At 50.1% G+C, this 21,926-nt stretch overlaps 19 non-coding genes across 19 annotated transcripts; all 19 read right to left on the bottom strand.

Annotated features, from left to right (window-relative positions):
* Positions 1-200: 200 nt before the first annotated feature.
* On the bottom strand, positions 201-319 carry LOC124564203. The gene has a single exon (XR_006970497.1). It is a non-coding gene; the product is annotated as a 5S ribosomal RNA (ribosomal RNA).
* A 1,040-nt stretch (positions 320-1,359) lies between these two features.
* Positions 1,360-1,478, bottom strand: LOC124564202. The gene has a single exon (XR_006970496.1). It is a non-coding gene; the product is annotated as a 5S ribosomal RNA (ribosomal RNA).
* Positions 1,479-2,518: 1,040 nt separating this feature from the next.
* On the bottom strand, positions 2,519-2,637 carry LOC124564201. Its single transcript, XR_006970495.1, has one exon. It is a non-coding gene; the product is annotated as a 5S ribosomal RNA (ribosomal RNA).
* Positions 2,638-3,677: 1,040 nt separating this feature from the next.
* Positions 3,678-3,796, bottom strand: LOC124564200. Its single transcript, XR_006970494.1, has one exon. It is a non-coding gene; the product is annotated as a 5S ribosomal RNA (ribosomal RNA).
* Positions 3,797-4,837: 1,041 nt separating this feature from the next.
* Positions 4,838-4,956, bottom strand: LOC124564198. The gene has a single exon (XR_006970492.1). It is a non-coding gene; the product is annotated as a 5S ribosomal RNA (ribosomal RNA).
* Positions 4,957-5,996: 1,040 nt separating this feature from the next.
* Positions 5,997-6,115, bottom strand: LOC124564197. Its single transcript, XR_006970491.1, has one exon. It is a non-coding gene; the product is annotated as a 5S ribosomal RNA (ribosomal RNA).
* A 1,040-nt stretch (positions 6,116-7,155) lies between these two features.
* LOC124564196 lies at positions 7,156-7,274 on the bottom strand. Its single transcript, XR_006970490.1, has one exon. It is a non-coding gene; the product is annotated as a 5S ribosomal RNA (ribosomal RNA).
* Positions 7,275-8,304: 1,030 nt separating this feature from the next.
* Positions 8,305-8,423, bottom strand: LOC124564195. Its single transcript, XR_006970489.1, has one exon. It is a non-coding gene; the product is annotated as a 5S ribosomal RNA (ribosomal RNA).
* A 1,040-nt stretch (positions 8,424-9,463) lies between these two features.
* LOC124564194 lies at positions 9,464-9,582 on the bottom strand. Its single transcript, XR_006970488.1, has one exon. It is a non-coding gene; the product is annotated as a 5S ribosomal RNA (ribosomal RNA).
* Positions 9,583-10,623: 1,041 nt separating this feature from the next.
* LOC124564192 lies at positions 10,624-10,742 on the bottom strand. Its single transcript, XR_006970487.1, has one exon. It is a non-coding gene; the product is annotated as a 5S ribosomal RNA (ribosomal RNA).
* A 1,040-nt stretch (positions 10,743-11,782) lies between these two features.
* On the bottom strand, positions 11,783-11,901 carry LOC124564191. The gene has a single exon (XR_006970486.1). It is a non-coding gene; the product is annotated as a 5S ribosomal RNA (ribosomal RNA).
* Positions 11,902-12,941: 1,040 nt separating this feature from the next.
* Positions 12,942-13,060, bottom strand: LOC124564190. The gene has a single exon (XR_006970485.1). It is a non-coding gene; the product is annotated as a 5S ribosomal RNA (ribosomal RNA).
* A 1,040-nt stretch (positions 13,061-14,100) lies between these two features.
* Positions 14,101-14,219, bottom strand: LOC124564189. The gene has a single exon (XR_006970484.1). It is a non-coding gene; the product is annotated as a 5S ribosomal RNA (ribosomal RNA).
* Positions 14,220-15,259: 1,040 nt separating this feature from the next.
* On the bottom strand, positions 15,260-15,378 carry LOC124564188. The gene has a single exon (XR_006970483.1). It is a non-coding gene; the product is annotated as a 5S ribosomal RNA (ribosomal RNA).
* A 1,040-nt stretch (positions 15,379-16,418) lies between these two features.
* On the bottom strand, positions 16,419-16,537 carry LOC124564218. The gene has a single exon (XR_006970509.1). It is a non-coding gene; the product is annotated as a 5S ribosomal RNA (ribosomal RNA).
* A 1,041-nt stretch (positions 16,538-17,578) lies between these two features.
* Positions 17,579-17,697, bottom strand: LOC124564217. Its single transcript, XR_006970508.1, has one exon. It is a non-coding gene; the product is annotated as a 5S ribosomal RNA (ribosomal RNA).
* A 1,041-nt stretch (positions 17,698-18,738) lies between these two features.
* LOC124564211 lies at positions 18,739-18,857 on the bottom strand. Its single transcript, XR_006970504.1, has one exon. It is a non-coding gene; the product is annotated as a 5S ribosomal RNA (ribosomal RNA).
* A 1,039-nt stretch (positions 18,858-19,896) lies between these two features.
* Positions 19,897-20,015, bottom strand: LOC124564199. The gene has a single exon (XR_006970493.1). It is a non-coding gene; the product is annotated as a 5S ribosomal RNA (ribosomal RNA).
* Positions 20,016-21,056: 1,041 nt separating this feature from the next.
* On the bottom strand, positions 21,057-21,175 carry LOC124564187. The gene has a single exon (XR_006970482.1). It is a non-coding gene; the product is annotated as a 5S ribosomal RNA (ribosomal RNA).
* Positions 21,176-21,926: the final 751 nt, after the last annotated feature.

Below are 21,926 nucleotides of genomic sequence, written 5' to 3'. Positions count from 1 at the left end.
TTCGTACTGTTTTGTCGTTTTCAAAGACTTCCTGGCGAACTTGGTTAGCACATTCTCCCTCAAACTGAGATATTTACTGCAATTTCGCACCTTATGGTCATTACAGTAGATTAAAATGCTTAAGCAAGAATCTTTGTCACAACAGAACGGTGGTATGGAAAGAAGGCGGTATAAAAAAAAAAAAAAAGTAAATGAAAGGGAGCCAACAGCACGTGGTGTTCCCAGGTGGTCACCCATCCAAGTACTAACCACGCCCGATGTTGCTTAACTTCGGTGATCGGACGAGAACCGGTGTACTCAACATGGTATGGCCGTTGGGGCCCAGATGATGTAGGCGCATGGCGGAATTCGCATTCGGTTCTTATCCCAACACACACAAAATCACACTTTTCGGTCGAAAGCAGCCGCATTCTTTTTTATTGACAATTTGTCACGTTGGCGCGAACGCAATCCTGAGTTCCAAAACTTATGAGCCGGAAGGACGCGCTTCGTGTATTTTTTTTTTTTTGTTGTTGTGAGATTTATAAATTTATTTATTAACATTACATCGTTACAAGCTAACAACTTTACAACATAAAACACGAACAGAATTGTAATTGTAAGCACTTCCTTCCGCAATCCGACGTGCCAGCAGAGCGACTGCCGAATTAGCGGGCGCGCCGCCGTGTGTGTGAGACGCGCAGCTTCTCGTTGCACCTCCTGTCATCCGCTTGGCGCGTGCAGCCTTCGACACTCGCGGAAGACGCATCTTGTCCCTGGTGTCCAGCGCAGGAGGGCTGGCGCGCGGCCGACCGGCGTATGGCCTGTGCGGGGTGTGGCAGAGTGTTGTTGGAGGGCGCCACTGCTGGCGATGTGAGCTTCTTCGCCTCGCCTCGCCTCGCCTCGCCTCGCCTCAGACGAGGTGTTTGCGTAATTTGCAGTGCATTCGCACCATTCCTGTCCCTGTCCCCGTCCCGACTTGTCCCGACTTTGCTCGACTGCCGCTCGCTGCCGCTCGGGTCGTGGCCCATATAACAGCGCAAGCACAAGAAACGTCTGCAGGAGATGACGAGACGAGACGAGTCGACTAAGGAATAAATGTATAATTACATATCGAAGTAGGAATTGTACACCGCTATACAACAACAGGCGCTGACGTATTTCAGAACACATCTGCCGATTCGTACTGTTTTGTCGTTTTCAAAGACTTCCTGGCGAACTTGGTTAGCACATTCTCCCTCAAACTGAGATATTTACTGCAATTTCGCACCTTATGGTCATTACAGTAGATTAAAATGCTTAAGCAAGAATCTTTGTCACAACAGAACGGTGGTATGGAAAGAAGGCGGTATAAAAAAAAAAAAAAAGTAAATGAAAGGGAGCCAACAGCACGTGGTGTTCCCAGGTGGTCACCCATCCAAGTACTAACCACGCCCGATGTTGCTTAACTTCGGTGATCGGACGAGAACCGGTGTACTCAACATGGTATGGCCGTTGGGGCCCAGATGATGTAGGCGCATGGCGGAATTCGCATTCGGTTCTTATCCCAACACACACAAAATCACACTTTTCGGTCGAAAGCAGCCGCATTCTTTTTTATTGACAATTTGTCACGTTGGCGCGAACGCAATCCTGAGTTCCAAAACTTATGAGCCGGAAGGACGCGCTTCGTGTATTTTTTTTTTTTTGTTGTTGTGAGATTTATAAATTTATTTATTAACATTACATCGTTACAAGCTAACAACTTTACAACATAAAACACGAACAGAATTGTAATTGTAAGCACTTCCTTCCGCAATCCGACGTGCCAGCAGAGCGACTGCCGAATTAGCGGGCGCGCCGCCGTGTGTGTGAGACGCGCAGCTTCTCGTTGCACCTCCTGTCATCCGCTTGGCGCGTGCAGCCTTCGACACTCGCGGAAGACGCATCTTGTCCCTGGTGTCCAGCGCAGGAGGGCTGGCGCGCGGCCGACCGGCGTATGGCCTGTGCGGGGTGTGGCAGAGTGTTGTTGGAGGGCGCCACTGCTGGCGATGTGAGCTTCTTCGCCTCGCCTCGCCTCGCCTCGCCTCGCCTCAGACGAGGTGTTTGCGTAATTTGCAGTGCATTCGCACCATTCCTGTCCCTGTCCCCGTCCCGACTTGTCCCGACTTTGCTCGACTGCCGCTCGCTGCCGCTCGGGTCGTGGCCCATATAACAGCGCAAGCACAAGAAACGTCTGCAGGAGATGACGAGACGAGACGAGTCGACTAAGGAATAAATGTATAATTACATATCGAAGTAGGAATTGTACACCGCTATACAACAACAGGCGCTGACGTATTTCAGAACACATCTGCCGATTCGTACTGTTTTGTCGTTTTCAAAGACTTCCTGGCGAACTTGGTTAGCACATTCTCCCTCAAACTGAGATATTTACTGCAATTTCGCACCTTATGGTCATTACAGTAGATTAAAATGCTTAAGCAAGAATCTTTGTCACAACAGAACGGTGGTATGGAAAGAAGGCGGTATAAAAAAAAAAAAAAAGTAAATGAAAGGGAGCCAACAGCACGTGGTGTTCCCAGGTGGTCACCCATCCAAGTACTAACCACGCCCGATGTTGCTTAACTTCGGTGATCGGACGAGAACCGGTGTACTCAACATGGTATGGCCGTTGGGGCCCAGATGATGTAGGCGCATGGCGGAATTCGCATTCGGTTCTTATCCCAACACACACAAAATCACACTTTTCGGTCGAAAGCAGCCGCATTCTTTTTTATTGACAATTTGTCACGTTGGCGCGAACGCAATCCTGAGTTCCAAAACTTATGAGCCGGAAGGACGCGCTTCGTGTATTTTTTTTTTTTTGTTGTTGTGAGATTTATAAATTTATTTATTAACATTACATCGTTACAAGCTAACAACTTTACAACATAAAACACGAACAGAATTGTAATTGTAAGCACTTCCTTCCGCAATCCGACGTGCCAGCAGAGCGACTGCCGAATTAGCGGGCGCGCCGCCGTGTGTGTGAGACGCGCAGCTTCTCGTTGCACCTCCTGTCATCCGCTTGGCGCGTGCAGCCTTCGACACTCGCGGAAGACGCATCTTGTCCCTGGTGTCCAGCGCAGGAAGGCTGGCGCGCGGCCGACCGGCGTATGGCCTGTGCGGGGTGTGGCAGAGTGTTGTTGGAGGGCGCCACTGCTGGCGATGTGAGCTTCTTCGCCTCGCCTCGCCTCGCCTCGCCTCGCCTCAGACGAGGTGTTTGCGTAATTTGCAGTGCATTCGCACCATTCCTGTCCCTGTCCCCGTCCCGACTTGTCCCGACTTTGCTCGACTGCCGCTCGCTGCCGCTCGGGTCGTGGCCCATATAACAGCGCAAGCACAAGAAACGTCTGCAGGAGATGACGAGACGAGACGAGTCGACTAAGGAATAAATGTATAATTACATATCGAAGTAGGAATTGTACACCGCTATACAACAACAGGCGCTGACGTATTTCAGAACACATCTGCCGATTCGTACTGTTTTGTCGTTTTCAAAGACTTCCTGGCGAACTTGGTTAGCACATTCTCCCTCAAACTGAGATATTTACTGCAATTTCGCACCTTATGGTCATTACAGTAGATTAAAATGCTTAAGCAAGAATCTTTGTCACAACAGAACGGTGGTATGGAAAGAAGGCGGTATAAAAAAAAAAAAAAAGTAAATGAAAGGGAGCCAACAGCACGTGGTGTTCCCAGGTGGTCACCCATCCAAGTACTAACCACGCCCGATGTTGCTTAACTTCGGTGATCGGACGAGAACCGGTGTACTCAACATGGTATGGCCGTTGGGGCCCAGATGATGTAGGCGCATGGCGGAATTCGCATTCGGTTCTTATCCCAACACACACAAAATCACACTTTTCGGTCGAAAGCAGCCGCATTCTTTTTTATTGACAATTTGTCACGTTGGCGCGAACGCAATCCTGAGTTCCAAAACTTATGAGCCGGAAGGACGCGCTTCGTGTATTTTTTTTTTTTTTGTTGTTGTGAGATTTATAAATTTATTTATTAACATTACATCGTTACAAGCTAACAACTTTACAACATAAAACACGAACAGAATTGTAATTGTAAGCACTTCCTTCCGCAATCCGACGTGCCAGCAGAGCGACTGCCGAATTAGCGGGCGCGCCGCCGTGTGTGTGAGACGCGCAGCTTCTCGTTGCACCTCCTGTCATCCGCTTGGCGCGTGCAGCCTTCGACACTCGCGGAAGACGCATCTTGTCCCTGGTGTCCAGCGCAGGAGGGCTGGCGCGCGGCCGACCGGCGTATGGCCTGTGCGGGGTGTGGCAGAGTGTTGTTGGAGGGCGCCACTGCTGGCGATGTGAGCTTCTTCGCCTCGCCTCGCCTCGCCTCGCCTCGCCTCAGACGAGGTGTTTGCGTAATTTGCAGTGCATTCGCACCATTCCTGTCCCTGTCCCCGTCCCGACTTGTCCCGACTTTGCTCGACTGCCGCTCGCTGCCGCTCGGGTCGTGGCCCATATAACAGCGCAAGCACAAGAAACGTCTGCAGGAGATGACGAGACGAGACGAGTCGACTAAGGAATAAATGTATAATTACATATCGAAGTAGGAATTGTACACCGCTATACAACAACAGGCGCTGACGTATTTCAGAACACATCTGCCGATTCGTACTGTTTTGTCGTTTTCAAAGACTTCCTGGCGAACTTGGTTAGCACATTCTCCCTCAAACTGAGATATTTACTGCAATTTCGCACCTTATGGTCATTACAGTAGATTAAAATGCTTAAGCAAGAATCTTTGTCACAACAGAACGGTGGTATGGAAAGAAGGCGGTATAAAAAAAAAAAAAAAGTAAATGAAAGGGAGCCAACAGCACGTGGTGTTCCCAGGTGGTCACCCATCCAAGTACTAACCACGCCCGATGTTGCTTAACTTCGGTGATCGGACGAGAACCGGTGTACTCAACATGGTATGGCCGTTGGGGCCCAGATGATGTAGGCGCATGGCGGAATTCGCATTCGGTTCTTATCCCAACACACACAAAATCACACTTTTCGGTCGAAAGCAGCCGCATTCTTTTTTATTGACAATTTGTCACGTTGGCGCGAACGCAATCCTGAGTTCCAAAACTTATGAGCCGGAAGGACGCGCTTCGTGTATTTTTTTTTTTTTGTTGTTGTGAGATTTATAAATTTATTTATTAACATTACATCGTTACAAGCTAACAACTTTACAACATAAAACACGAACAGAATTGTAATTGTAAGCACTTCCTTCCGCAATCCGACGTGCCAGCAGAGCGACTGCCGAATTAGCGGGCGCGCCGCCGTGTGTGTGAGACGCGCAGCTTCTCGTTGCACCTCCTGTCATCCGCTTGGCGCGTGCAGCCTTCGACACTCGCGGAAGACGCATCTTGTCCCTGGTGTCCAGCGCAGGAGGGCTGGCGCGCGGCCGACCGGCGTATGGCCTGTGCGGGGTGTGGCAGAGTGTTGTTGGAGGGCGCCACTGCTGGCGATGTGAGCTTCTTCGCCTCGCCTCGCCTCGCCTCGCCTCGCCTCAGACGAGGTGTTTGCGTAATTTGCAGTGCATTCGCACCATTCCTGTCCCTGTCCCCGTCCCGACTTGTCCCGACTTTGCTCGACTGCCGCTCGCTGCCGCTCGGGTCGTGGCCCATATAACAGCGCAAGCACAAGAAACGTCTGCAGGAGATGACGAGACGAGACGAGTCGACTAAGGAATAAATGTATAATTACATATCGAAGTAGGAATTGTACACCGCTATACAACAACAGGCGCTGACGTATTTCAGAACACATCTGCCGATTCGTACTGTTTTGTCGTTTTCAAAGACTTCCTGGCGAACTTGGTTAGCACATTCTCCCTCAAACTGAGATATTTACTGCAATTTCGCACCTTATGGTCATTACAGTAGATTAAAATGCTTAAGCAAGAATCTTTGTCACAACAGAACGGTGGTATGGAAAGAAGGCGGTATAAAAAAAAAAAAAAAGTAAATGAAAGGGAGCCAACAGCACGTGGTGTTCCCAGGTGGTCACCCATCCAAGTACTAACCACGCCCGATGTTGCTTAACTTCGGTGATCGGACGAGAACCGGTGTACTCAACATGGTATGGCCGTTGGGGCCCAGATGATGTAGGCGCATGGCGGAATTCGCATTCGGTTCTTATCCCAACACACACAAAATCACACTTTTCGGTCGAAAGCAGCCGCATTCTTTTTTATTGACAATTTGTCACGTTGGCGCGAACGCAATCCTGAGTTCCAAAACTTATGAGCCGGAAGGACGCGCTTCGTGTATTTTTTTTTTTTTGTTGTTGTGAGATTTATAAATTTATTTATTAACATTACATCGTTACAAGCTAACAACTTTACAACATAAAACACGAACAGAATTGTAATTGTAAGCACTTCCTTCCGCAATCCGACGTGCCAGCAGAGCGACTGCCGAATTAGCGGGCGCGCCGCCGTGTGTGTGAGACGCGCAGCTTCTCGTTGCACCTCCTGTCATCCGCTTGGCGCGTGCAGCCTTCGACACTCGCGGAAGACGCATCTTGTCCCTGGTGTCCAGCGCAGGAGGGCTGGCGCGCGGCCGACCGGCGTATGGCCTGTGCGGGGTGTGGCAGAGTGTTGTTGGAGGGCGCCACTGCTGGCGATGTGAGCTTCTTCGCCTCGCCTCGCCTCGCCTCGCCTCGCCTCAGACGAGGTGTTTGCGTAATTTGCAGTGCATTCGCACCATTCCTGTCCCTGTCCCCGTCCCGACTTGTCCCGACTTTGCTCGACTGCCGCTCGCTGCCGCTCGGGTCGTGGCCCATATAACAGCGCAAGCACAAGAAACGTCTGCAGGAGATGACGAGACGAGACGAGTCGACTAAGGAATAAATGTATAATTACATATCGAAGTAGGAATTGTACACCGCTATACAACAACAGGCGCTGACGTATTTCAGAACACATCTGCCGATTCGTACTGTTTTGTCGTTTTCAAAGACTTCCTGGCGAACTTGGTTAGCACATTCTCCCTCAAACTGAGATATTTACTGCAATTTCGCACCTTATGGTCATTACAGTAGATTAAAATGCTTAAGCAAGAATCTTTGTCACAACAGAACGGTGGTATGGAAAGAAGGCGGTATAAAAAAAAAAAAAAAGTAAATGAAAGGGAGCCAACAGCACGTGGTGTTCCCAGGTGGTCACCCATCCAAGTACTAACCACGCCCGATGTTGCTTAACTTCGGTGATCGGACGAGAACCGGTGTACTCAACATGGTATGGCCGTTGGGGCCCAGATGATGTAGGCGCATGGCGGAATTCGCATTCGGTTCTTATCCCAACACACACAAAATCACACTTTTCGGTCGAAAGCAGCCGCATTCTTTTTTATTGACAATTTGTCACGTTGGCGCGAACGCAATCCTGAGTTCCAAAACTTATGAGCCGGAAGGACGCGCTTCGTGTATTTTTTTTTTTTTGTTGTTGTGAGATTTATAAATTTATTTATTAACATTACATCGTTACAAGCTAACAACTTTACAACATAAAACACGAACAGAATTGTAATTGTAAGCACTTCCTTCCGCAATCCGACGTGCCAGCAGAGCGACTGCCGAATTAGCGGGCGCGCCGCCGTGTGTGTGAGACGCGCAGCTTCTCGTTGCACCTCCTGTCATCCGCTTGGCGCGTGCAGCCTTCGACACTCGCGGAAGACGCATCTTGTCCCTGGTGTCCAGCGCAGGAGGGCTGGCGCGCGGCCGACCGGCGTATGGCCTGTGCGGGGTGTGGCAGAGTGTTGTTGGAGGGCGCCACTGCTGGCGATGTGAGCTTCTTCGCCTCGCCTCGCCTCGCCTCAGACGAGGTGTTTGCGTAATTTGCAGTGCATTCGCACCATTCCTGTCCCTGTCCCCGTCCCGACTTGTCCCGACTTTGCTCGACTGCCGCTCGCTGCCGCTCGGGTCGTGGCCCATATAACAGCGCAAGCACAAGAAACGTCTGCAGGAGATGACGAGACGAGACGAGTCGACTAAGGAATAAATGTATAATTACATATCGAAGTAGGAATTGTACACCGCTATACAACAACAGGCGCTGACGTATTTCAGAACACATCTGCCGATTCGTACTGTTTTGTCGTTTTCAAAGACTTCCTGGCGAACTTGGTTAGCACATTCTCCCTCAAACTGAGATATTTACTGCAATTTCGCACCTTATGGTCATTACAGTAGATTAAAATGCTTAAGCAAGAATCTTTGTCACAACAGAACGGTGGTATGGAAAGAAGGCGGTATAAAAAAAAAAAAAAAGTAAATGAAAGGGAGCCAACAGCACGTGGTGTTCCCAGGTGGTCACCCATCCAAGTACTAACCACGCCCGATGTTGCTTAACTTCGGTGATCGGACGAGAACCGGTGTACTCAACATGGTATGGCCGTTGGGGCCCAGATGATGTAGGCGCATGGCGGAATTCGCATTCGGTTCTTATCCCAACACACACAAAATCACACTTTTCGGTCGAAAGCAGCCGCATTCTTTTTTATTGACAATTTGTCACGTTGGCGCGAACGCAATCCTGAGTTCCAAAACTTATGAGCCGGAAGGACGCGCTTCGTGTATTTTTTTTTTTTTGTTGTTGTGAGATTTATAAATTTATTTATTAACATTACATCGTTACAAGCTAACAACTTTACAACATAAAACACGAACAGAATTGTAATTGTAAGCACTTCCTTCCGCAATCCGACGTGCCAGCAGAGCGACTGCCGAATTAGCGGGCGCGCCGCCGTGTGTGTGAGACGCGCAGCTTCTCGTTGCACCTCCTGTCATCCGCTTGGCGCGTGCAGCCTTCGACACTCGCGGAAGACGCATCTTGTCCCTGGTGTCCAGCGCAGGAGGGCTGGCGCGCGGCCGACCGGCGTATGGCCTGTGCGGGGTGTGGCAGAGTGTTGTTGGAGGGCGCCACTGCTGGCGATGTGAGCTTCTTCGCCTCGCCTCGCCTCGCCTCGCCTCGCCTCAGACGAGGTGTTTGCGTAATTTGCAGTGCATTCGCACCATTCCTGTCCCTGTCCCCGTCCCGACTTGTCCCGACTTTGCTCGACTGCCGCTCGCTGCCGCTCGGGTCGTGGCCCATATAACAGCGCAAGCACAAGAAACGTCTGCAGGAGATGACGAGACGAGACGAGTCGACTAAGGAATAAATGTATAATTACATATCGAAGTAGGAATTGTACACCGCTATACAACAACAGGCGCTGACGTATTTCAGAACACATCTGCCGATTCGTACTGTTTTGTCGTTTTCAAAGACTTCCTGGCGAACTTGGTTAGCACATTCTCCCTCAAACTGAGATATTTACTGCAATTTCGCACCTTATGGTCATTACAGTAGATTAAAATGCTTAAGCAAGAATCTTTGTCACAACAGAACGGTGGTATGGAAAGAAGGCGGTATAAAAAAAAAAAAAAAGTAAATGAAAGGGAGCCAACAGCACGTGGTGTTCCCAGGTGGTCACCCATCCAAGTACTAACCACGCCCGATGTTGCTTAACTTCGGTGATCGGACGAGAACCGGTGTACTCAACATGGTATGGCCGTTGGGGCCCAGATGATGTAGGCGCATGGCGGAATTCGCATTCGGTTCTTATCCCAACACACACAAAATCACACTTTTCGGTCGAAAGCAGCCGCATTCTTTTTTATTGACAATTTGTCACGTTGGCGCGAACGCAATCCTGAGTTCCAAAACTTATGAGCCGGAAGGACGCGCTTCGTGTATTTTTTTTTTTTTGTTGTTGTGAGATTTATAAATTTATTTATTAACATTACATCGTTACAAGCTAACAACTTTACAACATAAAACACGAACAGAATTGTAATTGTAAGCACTTCCTTCCGCAATCCGACGTGCCAGCAGAGCGACTGCCGAATTAGCGGGCGCGCCGCCGTGTGTGTGAGACGCGCAGCTTCTCGTTGCACCTCCTGTCATCCGCTTGGCGCGTGCAGCCTTCGACACTCGCGGAAGACGCATCTTGTCCCTGGTGTCCAGCGCAGGAGGGCTGGCGCGCGGCCGACCGGCGTATGGCCTGTGCGGGGTGTGGCAGAGTGTTGTTGGAGGGCGCCACTGCTGGCGATGTGAGCTTCTTCGCCTCGCCTCGCCTCGCCTCGCCTCGCCTCAGACGAGGTGTTTGCGTAATTTGCAGTGCATTCGCACCATTCCTGTCCCTGTCCCCGTCCCGACTTGTCCCGACTTTGCTCGACTGCCGCTCGCTGCCGCTCGGGTCGTGGCCCATATAACAGCGCAAGCACAAGAAACGTCTGCAGGAGATGACGAGACGAGACGAGTCGACTAAGGAATAAATGTATAATTACATATCGAAGTAGGAATTGTACACCGCTATACAACAACAGGCGCTGACGTATTTCAGAACACATCTGCCGATTCGTACTGTTTTGTCGTTTTCAAAGACTTCCTGGCGAACTTGGTTAGCACATTCTCCCTCAAACTGAGATATTTACTGCAATTTCGCACCTTATGGTCATTACAGTAGATTAAAATGCTTAAGCAAGAATCTTTGTCACAACAGAACGGTGGTATGGAAAGAAGGCGGTATAAAAAAAAAAAAAAAAGTAAATGAAAGGGAGCCAACAGCACGTGGTGTTCCCAGGTGGTCACCCATCCAAGTACTAACCACGCCCGATGTTGCTTAACTTCGGTGATCGGACGAGAACCGGTGTACTCAACATGGTATGGCCGTTGGGGCCCAGATGATGTAGGCGCATGGCGGAATTCGCATTCGGTTCTTATCCCAACACACACAAAATCACACTTTTCGGTCGAAAGCAGCCGCATTCTTTTTTATTGACAATTTGTCACGTTGGCGCGAACGCAATCCTGAGTTCCAAAACTTATGAGCCGGAAGGACGCGCTTCGTGTATTTTTTTTTTTTTGTTGTTGTGAGATTTATAAATTTATTTATTAACATTACATCGTTACAAGCTAACAACTTTACAACATAAAACACGAACAGAATTGTAATTGTAAGCACTTCCTTCCGCAATCCGACGTGCCAGCAGAGCGACTGCCGAATTAGCGGGCGCGCCGCCGTGTGTGTGAGACGCGCAGCTTCTCGTTGCACCTCCTGTCATCCGCTTGGCGCGTGCAGCCTTCGACACTCGCGGAAGACGCATCTTGTCCCTGGTGTCCAGCGCAGGAGGGCTGGCGCGCGGCCGACCGGCGTATGGCCTGTGCGGGGTGTGGCAGAGTGTTGTTGGAGGGCGCCACTGCTGGCGATGTGAGCTTCTTCGCCTCGCCTCGCCTCGCCTCGCCTCGCCTCAGACGAGGTGTTTGCGTAATTTGCAGTGCATTCGCACCATTCCTGTCCCTGTCCCCGTCCCGACTTGTCCCGACTTTGCTCGACTGCCGCTCGCTGCCGCTCGGGTCGTGGCCCATATAACAGCGCAAGCACAAGAAACGTCTGCAGGAGATGACGAGACGAGACGAGTCGACTAAGGAATAAATGTATAATTACATATCGAAGTAGGAATTGTACACCGCTATACAACAACAGGCGCTGACGTATTTCAGAACACATCTGCCGATTCGTACTGTTTTGTCGTTTTCAAAGACTTCCTGGCGAACTTGGTTAGCACATTCTCCCTCAAACTGAGATATTTACTGCAATTTCGCACCTTATGGTCATTACAGTAGATTAAAATGCTTAAGCAAGAATCTTTGTCACAACAGAACGGTGGTATGGAAAGAAGGCGGTATAAAAAAAAAAAAAAAGTAAATGAAAGGGAGCCAACAGCACGTGGTGTTCCCAGGTGGTCACCCATCCAAGTACTAACCACGCCCGATGTTGCTTAACTTCGGTGATCGGACGAGAACCGGTGTACTCAACATGGTATGGCCGTTGGGGCCCAGATGATGTAGGCGCATGGCGGAATTCGCATTCGGTTCTTATCCCAACACACACAAAATCACACTTTTCGGTCGAAAGCAGCCGCATTCTTTTTTATTGACAATTTGTCACGTTGGCGCGAACGCAATCCTGAGTTCCAAAACTTATGAGCCGGAAGGACGCGCTTCGTGTATTTTTTTTTTTTTGTTGTTGTGAGATTTATAAATTTATTTATTAACATTACATCGTTACAAGCTAACAACTTTACAACATAAAACACGAACAGAATTGTAATTGTAAGCACTTCCTTCCGCAATCCGACGTGCCAGCAGAGCGACTGCCGAATTAGCGGGCGCGCCGCCGTGTGTGTGAGACGCGCAGCTTCTCGTTGCACCTCCTGTCATCCGCTTGGCGCGTGCAGCCTTCGACACTCGCGGAAGACGCATCTTGTCCCTGGTGTCCAGCGCAGGAGGGCTGGCGCGCGGCCGACCGGCGTATGGCCTGTGCGGGGTGTGGCAGAGTGTTGTTGGAGGGCGCCACTGCTGGCGATGTGAGCTTCTTCGCCTCGCCTCGCCTCGCCTCGCCTCGCCTCAGACGAGGTGTTTGCGTAATTTGCAGTGCATTCGCACCATTCCTGTCCCTGTCCCCGTCCCGACTTGTCCCGACTTTGCTCGACTGCCGCTCGCTGCCGCTCGGGTCGTGGCCCATATAACAGCGCAAGCACAAGAAACGTCTGCAGGAGATGACGAGACGAGACGAGTCGACTAAGGAATAAATGTATAATTACATATCGAAGTAGGAATTGTACACCGCTATACAACAACAGGCGCTGACGTATTTCAGAACACATCTGCCGATTCGTACTGTTTTGTCGTTTTCAAAGACTTCCTGGCGAACTTGGTTAGCACATTCTCCCTCAAACTGAGATATTTACTGCAATTTCGCACCTTATGGTCATTACAGTAGATTAAAATGCTTAAGCAAGAATCTTTGTCACAACAGAACGGTGGTATGGAAAGAAGGCGGTATAAAAAAAAAAAAAAAGTAAATGAAAGGGAGCCAACAGCACGTGGTGTTCCCAGGTGGTCACCCATCCAAGTACTAACCACGCCCGATGTTGCTTAACTTCGGTGATCGGACGAGAACCGGTGTACTCAACATGGTATGGCCGTTGGGGCCCAGATGATGTAGGCGCATGGCGGAATTCGCATTCGGTTCTTATCCCAACACACACAAAATCACACTTTTCGGTCGAAAGCAGCCGCATTCTTTTTTATTGACAATTTGTCACGTTGGCGCGAACGCAATCCTGAGTTCCAAAACTTATGAGCCGGAAGGACGCGCTTCGTGTATTTTTTTTTTTTTGTTGTTGTGAGATTTATAAATTTATTTATTAACATTACATCGTTACAAGCTAACAACTTTACAACATAAAACACGAACAGAATTGTAATTGTAAGCACTTCCTTCCGCAATCCGACGTGCCAGCAGAGCGACTGCCGAATTAGCGGGCGCGCCGCCGTGTGTGTGAGACGCGCAGCTTCTCGTTGCACCTCCTGTCATCCGCTTGGCGCGTGCAGCCTTCGACACTCGCGGAAGACGCATCTTGTCCCTGGTGTCCAGCGCAGGAGGGCTGGCGCGCGGCCGACCGGCGTATGGCCTGTGCGGGGTGTGGCAGAGTGTTGTTGGAGGGCGCCACTGCTGGCGATGTGAGCTTCTTCGCCTCGCCTCGCCTCGCCTCGCCTCGCCTCAGACGAGGTGTTTGCGTAATTTGCAGTGCATTCGCACCATTCCTGTCCCTGTCCCCGTCCCGACTTGTCCCGACTTTGCTCGACTGCCGCTCGCTGCCGCTCGGGTCGTGGCCCATATAACAGCGCAAGCACAAGAAACGTCTGCAGGAGATGACGAGACGAGACGAGTCGACTAAGGAATAAATGTATAATTACATATCGAAGTAGGAATTGTACACCGCTATACAACAACAGGCGCTGACGTATTTCAGAACACATCTGCCGATTCGTACTGTTTTGTCGTTTTCAAAGACTTCCTGGCGAACTTGGTTAGCACATTCTCCCTCAAACTGAGATATTTACTGCAATTTCGCACCTTATGGTCATTACAGTAGATTAAAATGCTTAAGCAAGAATCTTTGTCACAACAGAACGGTGGTATGGAAAGAAGGCGGTATAAAAAAAAAAAAAAAGTAAATGAAAGGGAGCCAACAGCACGTGGTGTTCCCAGGTGGTCACCCATCCAAGTACTAACCACGCCCGATGTTGCTTAACTTCGGTGATCGGACGAGAACCGGTGTACTCAACATGGTATGGCCGTTGGGGCCCAGATGATGTAGGCGCATGGCGGAATTCGCATTCGGTTCTTATCCCAACACACACAAAATCACACTTTTCGGTCGAAAGCAGCCGCATTCTTTTTTATTGACAATTTGTCACGTTGGCGCGAACGCAATCCTGAGTTCCAAAACTTATGAGCCGGAAGGACGCGCTTCGTGTATTTTTTTTTTTTTGTTGTTGTGAGATTTATAAATTTATTTATTAACATTACATCGTTACAAGCTAACAACTTTACAACATAAAACACGAACAGAATTGTAATTGTAAGCACTTCCTTCCGCAATCCGACGTGCCAGCAGAGCGACTGCCGAATTAGCGGGCGCGCCGCCGTGTGTGTGAGACGCGCAGCTTCTCGTTGCACCTCCTGTCATCCGCTTGGCGCGTGCAGCCTTCGACACTCGCGGAAGACGCATCTTGTCCCTGGTGTCCAGCGCAGGAGGGCTGGCGCGCGGCCGACCGGCGTATGGCCTGTGCGGGGTGTGGCAGAGTGTTGTTGGAGGGCGCCACTGCTGGCGATGTGAGCTTCTTCGCCTCGCCTCGCCTCGCCTCGCCTCGCCTCAGACGAGGTGTTTGCGTAATTTGCAGTGCATTCGCACCATTCCTGTCCCTGTCCCCGTCCCGACTTGTCCCGACTTTGCTCGACTGCCGCTCGCTGCCGCTCGGGTCGTGGCCCATATAACAGCGCAAGCACAAGAAACGTCTGCAGGAGATGACGAGACGAGACGAGTCGACTAAGGAATAAATGTATAATTACATATCGAAGTAGGAATTGTACACCGCTATACAACAACAGGCGCTGACGTATTTCAGAACACATCTGCCGATTCGTACTGTTTTGTCGTTTTCAAAGACTTCCTGGCGAACTTGGTTAGCACATTCTCCCTCAAACTGAGATATTTACTGCAATTTCGCACCTTATGGTCATTACAGTAGATTAAAATGCTTAAGCAAGAATCTTTGTCACAACAGAACGGTGGTATGGAAAGAAGGCGGTATAAAAAAAAAAAAAAAGTAAATGAAAGGGAGCCAACAGCACGTGGTGTTCCCAGGTGGTCACCCATCCAAGTACTAACCACGCCCGATGTTGCTTAACTTCGGTGATCGGACGAGAACCGGTGTACTCAACATGGTATGGCCGTTGGGGCCCAGATGATGTAGGCGCATGGCGGAATTCGCATTCGGTTCTTATCCCAACACACACAAAATCACACTTTTCGGTCGAAAGCAGCCGCATTCTTTTTTATTGACAATTTGTCACGTTGGCGCGAACGCAATCCTGAGTTCCAAAACTTATGAGCCGGAAGGACGCGCTTCGTGTATTTTTTTTTTTTTGTTGTTGTGAGATTTATAAATTTATTTATTAACATTACATCGTTACAAGCTAACAACTTTACAACATAAAACACGAACAGAATTGTAATTGTAAGCACTTCCTTCCGCAATCCGACGTGCCAGCAGAGCGACTGCCGAATTAGCGGGCGCGCCGCCGTGTGTGTGAGACGCGCAGCTTCTCGTTGCACCTCCTGTCATCCGCTTGGCGCGTGCAGCCTTCGACACTCGCGGAAGACGCATCTTGTCCCTGGTGTCCAGCGCAGGAGGGCTGGCGCGCGGCCGACCGGCGTATGGCCTGTGCGGGGTGTGGCAGAGTGTTGTTGGAGGGCGCCACTGCTGGCGATGTGAGCTTCTTCGCCTCGCCTCGCCTCGCCTCGCCTCGCCTCAGACGAGGTGTTTGCGTAATTTGCAGTGCATTCGCACCATTCCTGTCCCTGTCCCCGTCCCGACTTGTCCCGACTTTGCTCGACTGCCGCTCGCTGCCGCTCGGGTCGTGGCCCATATAACAGCGCAAGCACAAGAAACGTCTGCAGGAGATGACGAGACGAGACGAGTCGACTAAGGAATAAATGTATAATTACATATCGAAGTAGGAATTGTACACCGCTATACAACAACAGGCGCTGACGTATTTCAGAACACATCTGCCGATTCGTACTGTTTTGTCGTTTTCAAAGACTTCCTGGCGAACTTGGTTAGCACATTCTCCCTCAAACTGAGATATTTACTGCAATTTCGCACCTTATGGTCATTACAGTAGATTAAAATGCTTAAGCAAGAATCTTTGTCACAACAGAACGGTGGTATGGAAAGAAGGCGGTATAAAAAAAAAAAAAAAGTAAATGAAAGGGAGCCAACAGCACGTGGTGTTCCCAGGTGGTCACCCATCCAAGTACTAACCACGCCCGATGTTGCTTAACTTCGGTGATCGGACGAGAACCGGTGTACTCAACATGGTATGGCCGTTGGGGCCCAGATGATGTAGGCGCATGGCGGAATTCGCATTCGGTTCTTATCCCAACACACACAAAATCACACTTTTCGGTCGAAAGCAGCCGCATTCTTTTTTATTGACAATTTGTCACGTTGGCGCGAACGCAATCCTGAGTTCCAAAACTTATGAGCCGGAAGGACGCGCTTCGTGTATTTTTTTTTTTTTGTTGTTGTGAGATTTATAAATTTATTTATTAACATTACATCGTTACAAGCTAACAACTTTACAACATAAAACACGAACAGAATTGTAATTGTAAGCACTTCCTTCCGCAATCCGACGTGCCAGCAGAGCGACTGCCGAATTAGCGGGCGCGCCGCCGTGTGTGTGAGACGCGCAGCTTCTCGTTGCACCTCCTGTCATCCGCTTGGCGCGTGCAGCCTTCGACACTCGCGGAAGACGCATCTTGTCCCTGGTGTCCAGCGCAGGAGGGCTGGCGCGCGGCCGACCGGCGTATGGCCTGTGCGGGGTGTGGCAGAGTGTTGTTGGAGGGCGCCACTGCTGGCGATGTGAGCTTCTTCGCCTCGCCTCGCCTCGCCTCGCCTCGCCTCAGACGAGGTGTTTGCGTAATTTGCAGTGCATTCGCACCATTCCTGTCCCTGTCCCCGTCCCGACTTGTCCCGACTTTGCTCGACTGCCGCTCGCTGCCGCTCGGGTCGTGGCCCATATAACAGCGCAAGCACAAGAAACGTCTGCAGGAGATGACGAGACGAGACGAGTCGACTAAGGAATAAATGTATAATTACATATCGAAGTAGGAATTGTACACCGCTATACAACAACAGGCGCTGACGTATTTCAGAACACATCTGCCGATTCGTACTGTTTTGTCGTTTTCAAAGACTTCCTGGCGAACTTGGTTAGCACATTCTCCCTCAAACTGAGATATTTACTGCAATTTCGCACCTTATGGTCATTACAGTAGATTAAAATGCTTAAGCAAGAATCTTTGTCACAACAGAACGGTGGTATGGAAAGAAGGCGGTATAAAAAAAAAAAAAAAAGTAAATGAAAGGGAGCCAACAGCACGTGGTGTTCCCAGGTGGTCACCCATCCAAGTACTAACCACGCCCGATGTTGCTTAACTTCGGTGATCGGACGAGAACCGGTGTACTCAACATGGTATGGCCGTTGGGGCCCAGATGATGTAGGCGCATGGCGGAATTCGCATTCGGTTCTTATCCCAACACACACAAAATCACACTTTTCGGTCGAAAGCAGCCGCATTCTTTTTTATTGACAATTTGTCACGTTGGCGCGAACGCAATCCTGAGTTCCAAAACTTATGAGCCGGAAGGACGCGCTTCGTGTATTTTTTTTTTTTTGTTGTTGTGAGATTTATAAATTTATTTATTAACATTACATCGTTACAAGCTAACAACTTTACAACATAAAACACGAACAGAATTGTAATTGTAAGCACTTCCTTCCGCAATCCGACGTGCCAGCAGAGCGACTGCCGAATTAGCGGGCGCGCCGCCGTGTGTGTGAGACGCGCAGCTTCTCGTTGCACCTCCTGTCATCCGCTTGGCGCGTGCAGCCTTCGACACTCGCGGAAGACGCATCTTGTCCCTGGTGTCCAGCGCAGGAGGGCTGGCGCGCGGCCGACCGGCGTATGGCCTGTGCGGGGGTGTGGCAGAGTGTTGTTGGAGGGCGCCACTGCTGGCGATGTGAGCTTCTTCGCCTCGCCTCGCCTCGCCTCGCCTCGCCTCAGACGAGGTGTTTGCGTAATTTGCAGTGCATTCGCACCATTCCTGTCCCTGTCCCCGTCCCGACTTGTCCCGACTTTGCTCGACTGCCGCTCGCTGCCGCTCGGGTCGTGGCCCATATAACAGCGCAAGCACAAGAAACGTCTGCAGGAGATGACGAGACGAGACGAGTCGACTAAGGAATAAATGTATAATTACATATCGAAGTAGGAATTGTACACCGCTATACAACAACAGGCGCTGACGTATTTCAGAACACATCTGCCGATTCGTACTGTTTTGTCGTTTTCAAAGACTTCCTGGCGAACTTGGTTAGCACATTCTCCCTCAAACTGAGATATTTACTGCAATTTCGCACCTTATGGTCATTACAGTAGATTAAAATGCTTAAGCAAGAATCTTTGTCACAACAGAACGGTGGTATGGAAAGAAGGCGGTATAAAAAAAAAAAAAAAGTAAATGAAAGGGAGCCAACAGCACGTGGTGTTCCCAGGTGGTCACCCATCCAAGTACTAACCACGCCCGATGTTGCTTAACTTCGGTGATCGGACGAGAACCGGTGTACTCAACATGGTATGGCCGTTGGGGCCCAGATGATGTAGGCGCATGGCGGAATTCGCATTCGGTTCTTATCCAACACACACAAAATCACACTTTTCGGTCGAAAGCAGCCGCATTCTTTTTTATTGACAATTTGTCACGTTGGCGCGAACGCAATCCTGAGTTCCAAAACTTATGAGCCGGAAGGACGCGCTTCGTGTATTTTTTTTTTTTTGTTGTTGTGAGATTTATAAATTTATTTATTAACATTACATCGTTACAAGCTAACAACTTTACAACATAAAACACGAACAGAATTGTAATTGTAAGCACTTCCTTCCGCAATCCGACGTGCCAGCAGAGCGACTGCCGAATTAGCGGGCGCGCCGCCGTGTGTGTGAGACGCGCAGCTTCTCGTTGCACCTCCTGTCATCCGCTTGGCGCGTGCAGCCTTCGACACTCGCGGAAGACGCATCTTGTCCCTGGTGTCCAGCGCAGGAGGGCTGGCGCGCGGCCGACCGGCGTATGGCCTGTGCGGGGTGTGGCAGAGTGTTGTTGGAGGGCGCCACTGCTGGCGATGTGAGCTTCTTCGCCTCGCCTCGCCTCGCCTCGCCTCGCCTCAGACGAGGTGTTTGCGTAATTTGCAGTGCATTCGCACCATTCCTGTCCCTGTCCCCGTCCCGACTTGTCCCGACTTTGCTCGACTGCCGCTCGCTGCCGCTCGGGTCGTGGCCCATATAACAGCGCAAGCACAAGAAACGTCTGCAGGAGATGACGAGACGAGACGAGTCGACTAAGGAATAAATGTATAATTACATATCGAAGTAGGAATTGTACACCGCTATACAACAACAGGCGCTGACGTATTTCAGAACACATCTGCCGATTCGTACTGTTTTGTCGTTTTCAAAGACTTCCTGGCGAACTTGGTTAGCACATTCTCCCTCAAACTGAGATATTTACTGCAATTTCGCACCTTATGGTCATTACAGTAGATTAAAATGCTTAAGCAAGAATCTTTGTCACAACAGAACGGTGGTATGGAAAGAAGGCGGTATAAAAAAAAAAAAAAAGTAAATGAAAGGGAGCCAACAGCACGTGGTGTTCCCAGGTGGTCACCCATCCAAGTACTAACCACGCCCGATGTTGCTTAACTTCGGTGATCGGACGAGAACCGGTGTACTCAACATGGTATGGCCGTTGGGGCCCAGATGATGTAGGCGCATGGCGGAATTCGCATTCGGTTCTTATCCCAACACACACAAAATCACACTTTTCGGTCGAAAGCAGCCGCATTCTTTTTTATTGACAATTTGTCACGTTGGCGCGAACGCAATCCTGAGTTCCAAAACTTATGAGCCGGAAGGACGCGCTTCGTGTATTTTTTTTTTTTTTGTTGTTGTGAGATTTATAAATTTATTTATTAACATTACATCGTTACAAGCTAACAACTTTACAACATAAAACACGAACAGAATTGTAATTGTAAGCACTTCCTTCCGCAATCCGACGTGCCAGCAGAGCGACTGCCGAATTAGCGGGCGCGCCGCCGTGTGTGTGAGACGCGCAGCTTCTCGTTGCACCTCCTGTCATCCGCTTGGCGCGTGCAGCCTTCGACACTCGCGGAAGACGCATCTTGTCCCTGGTGTCCAGCGCAGGAGGGCTGGCGCGCGGCCGACCGGCGTATGGCCTGTGCGGGGTGTGGCAGAGTGTTGTTGGAGGGCGCCACTGCTGGCGATGTGAGCTTCTTCGCCTCGCCTCGCCTCGCCTCGCCTCGCCTCAGACGAGGTGTTTGCGTAATTTGCAGTGCATTCGCACCATTCCTGTCCCTGTCCCCGTCCCGACTTGTCCCGACTTTGCTCGACTGCCGCTCGCTGCCGCTCGGGTCGTGGCCCATATAACAGCGCAAGCACAAGAAACGTCTGCAGGAGATGACGAGACGAGACGAGTCGACTAAGGAATAAATGTATAATTACATATCGAAGTAGGAATTGTACACCGCTATACAACAACAGGCGCTGACGTATTTCAGAACACATCTGCCGATTCGTACTGTTTTGTCGTTTTCAAAGACTTCCTGGCGAACTTGGTTAGCACATTCTCCCTCAAACTGAGATATTTACTGCAATTTCGCACCTTATGGTCATTACAGTAGATTAAAATGCTTAAGCAAGAATCTTTGTCACAACAGAACGGTGGTATGGAAAGAAGGCGGTATAAAAAAAAAAAAAAAGTAAATGAAAGGGAGCCAACAGCACGTGGTGTTCCCAGGTGGTCACCCATCCAAGTACTAACCACGCCCGATGTTGCTTAACTTCGGTGATCGGACGAGAACCGGTGTACTCAACATGGTATGGCCGTTGGGGCCCAGATGATGTAGGCGCATGGCGGAATTCGCATTCGGTTCTTATCCCAACACACACAAAATCACACTTTTCGGTCGAAAGCAGCCGCATTCTTTTTTATTGACAATTTGTCACGTTGGCGCGAACGCAATCCTGAGTTCCAAAACTTATGAGCCGGAAGGACGCGCTTCGTGTATTTTTTTTTTTTTGTTGTTGTGAGATTTATAAATTTATTTATTAACATTACATCGTTACAAGCTAACAACTTTACAACATAAAACACGAACAGAATTGTAATTGTAAGCACTTCCTTCCGCAATCCGACGTGCCAGCAGAGCGACTGCCGAATTAGCGGGCGCGCCGCCGTGTGTGTGAGACGCGCAGCTTCTCGTTGCACCTCCTGTCATCCGCTTGGCGCGTGCAGCCTTCGACACTCGCGGAAGACGCATCTTGTCCCTGGTGTCCAGCGCAGGAGGGCTGGCGCGCGGCCGACCGGCGTATGGCCTGTGCGGGGTGTGGCAGAGTGTTGTTGGAGGGCGCCACTGCTGGCGATGTGAGCTTCTTCGCCTCGCCTCGCCTCGCCTCGCCTCGCCTCAGACGAGGTGTTTGCGTAATTTGCAGTGCATTCGCACCATTCCTGTCCCTGTCCCCGTCCCGACTTGTCCCGACTTTGCTCGACTGCCGCTCGCTGCCGCTCGGGTCGTGGCCCATATAACAGCGCAAGCACAAGAAACGTCTGCAGGAGATGACGAGACGAGACGAGTCGACTAA

This window comes from Schistocerca americana, unplaced genomic scaffold (assembly GCF_021461395.2).
Source record: "Schistocerca americana isolate TAMUIC-IGC-003095 unplaced genomic scaffold, iqSchAmer2.1 HiC_scaffold_1293, whole genome shotgun sequence".
Lineage (NCBI taxonomy): Eukaryota > Metazoa > Arthropoda > Insecta > Orthoptera > Acrididae > Schistocerca > Schistocerca americana.
The sequence above is the reverse complement of the archived record's forward strand: the minus strand, read 5'-3'. Positions and strand labels throughout refer to the sequence as shown.